The sequence below is a fragment of the Chiloscyllium punctatum genome, chromosome 18, assembly GCF_047496795.1.
Source record: "Chiloscyllium punctatum isolate Juve2018m chromosome 18, sChiPun1.3, whole genome shotgun sequence".
Lineage (NCBI taxonomy): Eukaryota > Metazoa > Chordata > Chondrichthyes > Orectolobiformes > Hemiscylliidae > Chiloscyllium > Chiloscyllium punctatum.
The window spans coordinates 32,608,552-32,618,021 of NC_092756.1; the positions used below are offsets into that span (position 1 = coordinate 32,608,552).

Below are 9,470 nucleotides of genomic sequence, written 5' to 3' on the forward strand. Positions count from 1 at the left end.
CAAACATTTCTGCCTTTTCCCGAAATCTCTTGGCCCCAGTGTTCGATCTCTCCATCAATAACAAAAGCTTCTTTCAGTCTATCCTATCCATATCCCTCAATATTTTGTACATCTCAGTCATGTCTTCTCCAATCTCCTCTGCTCGGCGACAAACAACCCCAGTCTGTCCAATCTCTCCTCACAACTGAAACTCTTCAGTCCAGACAATATCCCAGTGAATCTCTCCTGCAACGTTCCCAGTGCGATCACATCCATGCAGTACTCTGAATTGCAGAACTACACACAGTAATCTAGCTATGGCCGAATGAACTTTTTTTTCTATTCTGTTACAGTATGAGGGCGTCGCTGGCTCGGCAGAATTGATTGCTATCCCAAATTGCACAGCGTGTAATTGAGACTCAACCACATTGTAGTGAGTCTGGAGTTACATGGAGGCCCGAGCAGGTAAGAATGGCAGTTTCATTCTTAGATAACGTCAGATGGTTTTGTTTTTTTTTCAACAATTGAACATGGATATATAGGAGTTATTAGATTCGTAATTCCAGATATTAATTGAATCCCAATTCTACCGCCTAGCATGGTCGGAGTCCAACCCAGGTCCCTGGTGTCTGAATTAAGAGTTCAGTGTTCAGTGGTAACAGCGGTTGGCCATTCCAGAAAAGCAGTGAAACTGATCTTATCTAATTAAGTCGCTTTTCCCCGATACTGTTCTGTGCCATTTTCCTGTGCTTGAACCCCATAATAATATCTGGTCCATATCAGTAAAAGCTGCTGCATGAGTATTGATCTCACAACAGTGGTAACCAAATGAATCAAATGGTCCCGATGGTGGGGTTGGGGCACGTTCACCCAGTAACAGTGACCCCAGCCACACAGACTGATCGGTATCAATTTTCGAGTCTGTATTAGATTCTGCAATGCCTTCGTGAAATAGGAAATGACTCCACAAACACATGATGAAAGAGCAGCGCTCCGAAAGCTAGTGCTTCAATTAAACCTGTAAGACCATAACCTGGTGTTGGGTCATTTTTAACTTTGTACTCCATAGTCCAACACCGGCAACTCCAAATTAACGAAATGGGGGTATAGGATGGAAAGTTTGGTTATTGATCGTAGGAGGGAAGAAATCTCTGAGAACGGGTGGATTGGAATTCTGACATACGAAACACAGAGATGTGAGTGAGCAGAGCTTGAAGGAAAAAAAGTCACCTTGGAGAAAATCAAAACGTTAAAACAACTGATTCCTTTGTGTTTCACAAATACTGGGGCAGATAGAGCAATTATTGCCGTGACTCGGATTTGACCCGAGGTTCCAGTGGCTACAGCGCAGAAAGCTAACCACTATACAATCACGGAAACCCACAGACAAACACACTAAACGCACGCAATAAGTACAGTATCATAAGAAATGTTAGGCAGAGCACGAAATGCACAATATCAGTGCTTAGCGAACAGTGGCAGATATGTGGGAATTCAGAATGGGCTGACATTTTAATATCGGTTCCCCCACTGGCTGTGGTGATTCCAATATTAAAGTGTTGAATGCTGAGATAAATAGATTTCTCCAAAACATCAAACACTCCGTGGACAGTGCAGCTTTTGTAACCTGCACATCCACCAATATCATTTATTGTATCCCTTGCTCCCGGCGCAGTCTCCTCTATATTGGGGAGACTGGGCGCCTCCCAGCATAGCGCTTACGGGAATATCTCTGGGAGACTCGCACCAATCAACCACACCACCCTGTGGCCCAACATTTCATCTCTCCCTCGCACTCTGTCGAAGACATGGAGATCCTGAGCCTCCTTCACCGCCGCTCCCTCACCACCAGATGCCTGGAGGAAGAACGCCTCATCTTCCGCCTCGGAACACTTCAACCCCAGGGCATCAATGTGGACTTCAAAAGTTTCCTCATTTCCCCTTTCCCCACCTCACCCCAATTCCAAACTTCCAGCTCAGCCCTGTCTCCATGACTTGTCCTGACTTGTCCTACCTGCCTATCTTCTATTTCACCTATCCATTCCACCCTCCACCCCGACTTATCACCTTCATCCCCTCCCCCACTTAACTATAGTACTCTACGCTACTTTCTCCCCACCCCCACCCTTCTCTCACTTATCTCTCCACTCTTCAGGCTCTCTGCCTGTATTCTTGATGAAGAGCTTTTGCCCGAAACGTCGATTTTACTTCTTCTCGGATGCTGCCTGAACTGCTGTGCTCTTCCAGCACCACTAATCCAGAATCTGGTTTCCGGCTTCTGCAGCCATTGTTTTTACCAAGCTTTTGTTGAAATGTATATTTCAATCGCAATGCAGTTTAACATCGGTTACTTCCCGAGTTTCCCCACACAAGGAGGTAACCACTGCTGCCACATAGTCCTAGTTGCCCACCACAGAATCAGAGGAACTGAGTGGCCCAGTCGCGAATAACCAACTGGAAATCAAGATGGGAATGAGGTTGCAGAGATACTGGATGGCTCAAGTGACGCAACCGGAGAATGCACGATGGTTTAGAGGTGCAAGCAATTCCGAGGTTGGGAGTGCTCCTGGTCAAAGGCGGGGCAGATGGGGAAATTTGTTCCCCTTTATAATAACAGCAATCGACAGTGCATCTTGCTGAGACAGCTGAGTGCTACAACTGGAGTGTGGGCATCTGGTTGAAGTTTAATTTTGCTTCACTATCACCCACTTCCCTGGAATGAAATGCTTTCACCTTTTTTATTTCAAATTGTTTGATATCTCCCTGCAGTCTGCGGCTTTCTTCCTCATGGTTAATTGCATGACGAACTGTTGTATGATCTGAACACTGCTAAATCACGGCCACTACAAGTAAATATGAATCATTGATCTATATGAGAAAACAGTGGAACTCACTGCAGGCATGCTTCGTATGTTTGCAGGCGACACCAGAATTGTAGGCAGTGGGGAAGATTATCTCAGTTTCAAAAGGTTCTTAATCAAATGAGTCGTTGGACTGAAAAATGTAAAATGGAGTTCAATCTGGATAAATGGAAGGTATTGCATTTTGGTACAACAAAAAGAGTAGGGCTTTGTGTATGTTGGAGAACACGGAAGCTCGGTGTGCAGGTACAAATTTCCTTGTAATTTGCATTACCAACAGACAAGATGGTTCAAGGGCATTTAACATAATTCATTTCATTGCTCAGTCCTTTTTGTATAGTAGTTGGGACGTTATGTAGAAGTTTTGCAGGACATTGATGAGGCCTCTTCTGGAATATTATGTGCAGTTCTGGCCGCCCAGTTGTAGGAATGATATTATTCAGCTGGAGTAAGTTCACAAAAGGTATACACGCATGTTGCTGTGTGTGGAAGTTTTGAGTTATAAGGAAAGGCTGGATAGGCTGAGACTATTTTCAGATTCGAGATCGGGGGCTGGAAAATCACATCGGGTAAGAAAGAATCCCAGGAGCAGGAGAATTTTTTTTTCACGCAAGTGTCCTTCACCAGGCTCTTCCCCAAAACATCGATTCTCCTGCTCCTCAAATGCTGCCTGATCTGCTGTGCTTTCCCAGCACAACACTCTCGACTCTGATCTCTCATCTGCAGTTCTCACTTTCTCCTAGTTGAGACTGTTTTCACTCTAGGTTAGGGGTTTGAACGGCGACCTGACAGAAGTTTATGAATTATTGAGAGACAAGTTTAGAGTTAACGATAGCGGCCTTTTCCCAGGAGGGGAATTTCAAGACGAGAGGGCATATGTTTAAGATGAAAAGAGAGAGATTTAAAAAAAAAAGACATGTGAGGCATTTTTTTTAGGGACGGTGTTTTACGTGTGTAATTAACTTGCTGAGGAAGTGATGGATGAGGGAATGTTTGCAATATTTAATGGACAATTGATTCCAAACATGAAAGGGAAAGTGGGATTTTTAAAATAATGTATTCATGCCTAGTACGTCAGTTATTTCCCAGAGGGCATTTTAGAGTCAACCACGGTATTATCCATCTGGAGTCTCCTGTGGGACAGAGCAGATGACTATGGCATTTTCCTTCCCGAACTGGCATGAGTGAATCAGATGGTATTTTCCACACAACTGTTTCACGTCATCAAAAGACTCTTCAATTCCAGGTGCTTATTGAATTCAAACTCCACTATCTGTCATGCCAGGACCTGAACTCTTTGTCCCCAAAATATTACCTGGAGTTTGGATAAACAACACAGTAATAAAATTACAAGTGCATTATCACCACTCAGCGGGTACAGGAGGAAGCAGACGGGAATGGGTCAGTTTGGCAGTATGTTCAGCATGGATCGGTTGGACTGACAGGCCTGTTTTCATGTTGTATGACTCTGACTGACGCTATGGAGCAGGCAGCTGGTTGGGATTAACAGCTGCATTGACATCATGACCGAACACCTGATGGGATATGTAATCCTGCTGGAGTTTCCAGAGGTTGTTTTGCTCAGTGATCCCTTCCCACACACGGGTTTGGTGAACGGTCGCTCCCCAGTGCTACTGATTAAATGAGATTCCATTTCTGTGATTAATTGAATCCCTCCAGCAGTTCCCACATTGCTCTGCTTTCTCTGTGGTATCGATGTCCTTTTTTCTACACAGGGTGAACGATCCTTTCAAATTGTGTCCACACAGATACAAATCCTGTTTTCCATGAATGTGTTTTCATTCTTTCTCATTCACCCACAGTTTGTGAGTATCACTGGTCAGGACAACATTTAATATTCGCCCCTCGTTCGTTGCTGTCTGGCTACACCACAAACCCGGGTATGATCCCAGCCTTGGGTGGGCAGTGTACACATTCTGTGTGTGTTTGCGTTTTTATTTCTCCCTCAGACCAAAGACGTGCCAGTTACATGGATCAACAATGGGAAATGCAGGCTTATGGGACAGGCTATACCGTGAGGTCTGGTGGGATGCGCTTCGGATATACCGTGTGGACTGGAAGGGCCGATTAGACTGCTTCCCCACGCGGTGGAGGTTCTTGAAGTAAGGGTCAGCTCATGTTTTACTGGTCCTGGAATCTCTCGTAGGCAGTTCTGGGTGAAGATAGTTGAATCCCCTGCATAAGGGACATGAATGAATGGGATTGCAGGAAATTAAAGTCATGATCTCTGTTTCTGAGGTCAGGCTTGTATTACAGGTTTTATTCGTCGAACGTAAACATCACCGTTTCCGTGTCCCAACCCCAAAAGATGACTAGTTTAAAATATCAGCCCAACACCACCTTCTACAGGTTGAAGTCTTGACTGTGTGGAAGAAACTGATACTGAGATGATGCGAGCAAATGTAGCTGCCACCGCCAGTGTCGGAAACACAGATCCAAATCGCAAAATCATCTTTTAAACCCACCACTGCAAAGTTAAGGACTCAACACGCTCCACTTGTGCCACTCAGCTGTCTTAGAAAGATGCACCAGAAATCGCGATGATTGTATAAACGAGGACAACCATTCCCTTGAGCAGGAGCACACTCAACCGAGGAATTTCTTGCGCCTCTATACCATCACTGAAGGACAGGACACTCACTTATTGCATCACTGGACCAAAGAGGAACTCTGCGCACACATTCCCATCCCCATTTCCGGTTGGATCTGGGCAGCTGTGCCGTTGTTAAGCTAAAATGCTCCTGAAGCATACATTTCAACAATATCCTGTACTGTCCCCCGAGTCTTTGATGTTTGTGTTCCGTGTTAAATGCTTTCTGTTTTGCGATTCGCTCAATACATTACGAATTAACAGGGTTTCTGAGGTAACTTCCAGCTGCAAAAATCCTCAACTGAGAATCTGGGAAACTTTCACGGAGTATGGTCAGTCGGAGCAAAAGTAAGGAAGTCGTTCGTTTCTGCAGTGTTTCACAATGCTACCTTTCCCGTGAGCAGTCGAACAGACGAAATGATTTTGCCACAGACTGCGACCGTAAGCTCCGCAAAAACGTAATTCTTTAAAGCAGGTGTAAGCAACACAACATTATTGGGGTACACCGCGTGGAAACAGATACTTCGGTGTATCTCGTCCATGCTCACCACATAGCCAAAATTAAACAAGTCCCATTAAACAACGAGCTAACGGAAACAGAAAGGTGAAAGCTAGAATGGCTTCAACTTTCAGTGCTGGATGCCACTGAGCTGCAGCAGGGGCGTCTGCGGCTTGTTTCTGTAGTGTAGTGGTCATCACGTTCGTCTTACGCGCGAAAGGTCCCCAGTTCGAAACTGAGCAGAAACTGTTTTGCTCTTCAACTGCAGCCTTTGACATCGACAAGAACGGAGCTTTCTTGCTTGCTTTCCCACGTGCAAACCTGCCTTCGAGTTTGCTTGAAAAAATCTTCTCTCGTAGTGCAGTGCAATGCAATGCAATTCCATTTAATTACTGTGCAAAGCATTGTAAAGTTTTTCTCCAACCTGGTTCTGATCATATGCCATTCTGTTTGAGAGTGTAGTTACCCCCTTCTGATCCTTCCACGAAAAGCATGACCGCATTCGCATTCCTTGCGCAGGCGGCCCGGTTCAAAGACAGGGAAGAAGCTGATGTGCTGGTGTCACAGTGCACCACGGATTCCTCAACTAGTCTGTCTGTCAAATGTATCCCAAAGTCGTCTCTGAAAGACCTCATTTGGAAGGTGTCTGTCGTTATTCAACGTGCGAGAATTGGCACCAGAGGTCCTGAATCATGTTTTGGAGCAGTTCGCACGTCAGTGGCTCATTCAATCAGCAACAGCAATGAAAGAAATTACACTCTCAGAGGAACCTCTGGACCTGTGCTTTCATAGCGTCGCTAGTATTAAGGTGCGCCCCGAGATCTAAGCCACGTTGGAACTGAAACGGAGGAATCGACAGAGAGGCTACAGAATGACATCGCATCCATTTGGTTTTCTTTAAATCACTGACGAGCAGGAAAATGTAAACGGGGAGGGCGAGTGGGGAAGTGAGGCAGTTGCAGCTCTGGAGAAAGTCCTTCTTTGTGATTCACTCAGCAACCAGAGACGTGACGGTGACTCAGGCGTGAGAGCTCTTCACATCGTGAACAAAAAGCAATCAAGGGCAGTTAACACCTCTTCCGGAGTGGGGGTGGGGTGAGGTAATTACCTTTTGACTTCTGTTACTATGTTCAGAAACTGCCTTTTCGATTGAGGTGAACAGAAACTGCATTTCTAAAAAGCACCATGGAACTTGTTAAACTTTATTGAGTCGCTTTTTCTCATCGATTCCCACACAGGTTTCCAACTCAGTTGGTATCGATGAGGCTCATGTCCAGGTGTGATAATCTCTGCAGCAAATTGCACGGTTAAGGTAAAAGGCAAGGAAAGTGGCATCTCGAACCGGCCCCGAGGTCAGACCTTCCTCACAATGTAATCTGTCGTTCTCGGATTGTAATGCTACCTCCGGTTTTAGGGTGGAACATTCTTTGGGAACCTTATTCTGCAAAACAGACACTGTGACTGAAACTATGCTGCACGGTATGATTTGGGACACGGCCTGCTCAGCTTTGTGCATTTTCCCTGTAGTCCGGTGTGTTTCATGTTCCGTGTAACCGTGAAAGTTGTCCTGTTTCGAACAATGGGTGAAATCATTGAGCAAAGCAAGAATCGAAACTGCAGTAATGTCAAGTAGCTCATGGTAATTTGACCCAATCATAACCGATCATATATTCTCACGCACTCACAGATACATTTGTAGCTGAATCCAGTCTGAGAAGATAGACTCAGCTTACCAGTGATTTTTGTCTGGATTGATGGGCTATCGTTAACTGCTGAGAAATTGATATTGTAGACGCGCACATCCCAGCAGCTGTGCGAGTCGGAGAGGGATCATGGAACCCTTTTCACGTGAGTTTGCATCTGTTGTTATGCAGGAACACAATTGGAAGTGCAAGAAAATGGATTCGCGGGTGTGTTGGTAGTGTGGCTGAGCGGTCGAAGGCGCTGGATGAAGACTCCAGTCTCGAAAGAGGCGTGGGTTCGAATCCCACCGCTGCCATTTCTGCTGAGCAGCTCCAACGGAACAGCTGGTTTAAATGCTGTTTCAATCCCCGCCTCATTTCTGTTTAAAACAGAAGAAAAATGAGTTTGCTTCCCGGGGAATTGACTGCGGTGTGGGAAAGTGCCGAATTTTCCAAAGTGTCTGTGCTGTCATGATCGTGTTCGCTTCCCGCGCGGAAAATCGCCAGCAGCTCTGCTGTTGCTTTCTGTTCCAGGCAAGTTGAGCTTTTACTGGAACCGAATGGAGACTGTTATTTCATCGTTGTTGCGAAACAGACTCCTCCGGTGACTCGAATCGTCGTTATTTGGTTTTCTGGCCAATGAGAAAATCGTTCCAATGTATTTCGATGTCATATGTTATTGAATTTCTCCCACTTCCTTCATTTCCGTCCTGCAGTCATCGGAAGGGAAAGGTAATCTAATCGAGACTGTGATTGGTGAAATTCACTTTTTATGGCCCATTCTTATTATGTTCTTTCTTTGTCTCTTTGCAGCATTGTCTGGGAAGTGGTGGTGCACTCAGGCTCCAGTCTGTTTGAAAGAGTAGTTTGGAATTGCCCTGTTGTTAGTTGTGTGATTACTTTATGGTTCATGCCCCCCGACACTCTCACATTTAGCATTCATGCTCGCTGTGTCTGAAAATGCATTTGGTTTTCCAGTTTTGTTTGTGTTCCGTGTTAAATGCTTTCTGTTTTGCGATTCGCTCAATACATTACGAATTAACAGGGTTTCTGAGGTAACTTCCAGCTGCAAAAATCCTCAACTGAGAATCTGGGAAACTTTCACGGAGTATGGTCAGTCGGAGCAAAAGTCAGGAAGTCGTTCGTTTCTGCAGTGTTTCACAATGCTACCTTTCCCGTGAGCAGTCGAACAGACGAAATGATTTTGCCACAGACTGCGACGGTAAGCTCCGCAAAAACGTAATTCTTTAAAGCAGGTGTAAGCAACACAACATTATTGGGGTACACCGCGTGGAAACAGATACTTCGGTGTATCTCGTCCATGCTCACCACATAGCCAAAATTAAACAAGTCCCATTAAAAAACGAGCTAACGGAAACAGAAAGGTGAAAGCTAGAATGGCTTCAACTTTCAGTGCTGGATGCCACTGACCTGCAGCGGGGGCGTCTGCGGCTTGTTTCTGTAGTGTAGTGGTCATCACGTTCGCCTTATGCGCGAAAGGTCCCCAGTTCGAAACTGAGCAGAAACTGTTTTGCTCTTCAACTGCAGCCTTTGACATCGACAAGAACGGAGCTTCCTTGCTTGCTTTCCCACGTGCAAACCTGCCTTCGAGTTTGCTTGAATAAATCTTCTCTCGTATTGCAGTGCAATGCAATGCAATTCCATTTAATTACTGTGCAAAGCATTGTAAAGTTTTTCTCCAACCTGGTTCTGATCATATGCCATTCTGTTTGAGAGTGTAGTTACCCCCTTCTGATCCTTCCACGAAAAGCATGACCGCATTCGCATTCCTTGCGCAGGCGGCCCGGTTCAAAGACAGGGAAGAAGCTGATGTGCTG

At 45.4% G+C, this 9,470-nt stretch overlaps 1 non-coding gene across 1 annotated transcript; it reads left to right on the plus strand.

The window, feature by feature from the left end:
* Positions 1 to 9,087: 9,087 nt before the first annotated feature.
* trnai-uau (transfer RNA isoleucine (anticodon UAU)) lies at positions 9,088 to 9,160 on the plus strand. Its single transcript has one exon. It is a non-coding gene; the product is annotated as a tRNA-Ile (tRNA).
* Positions 9,161 to 9,470: the final 310 nt, after the last annotated feature.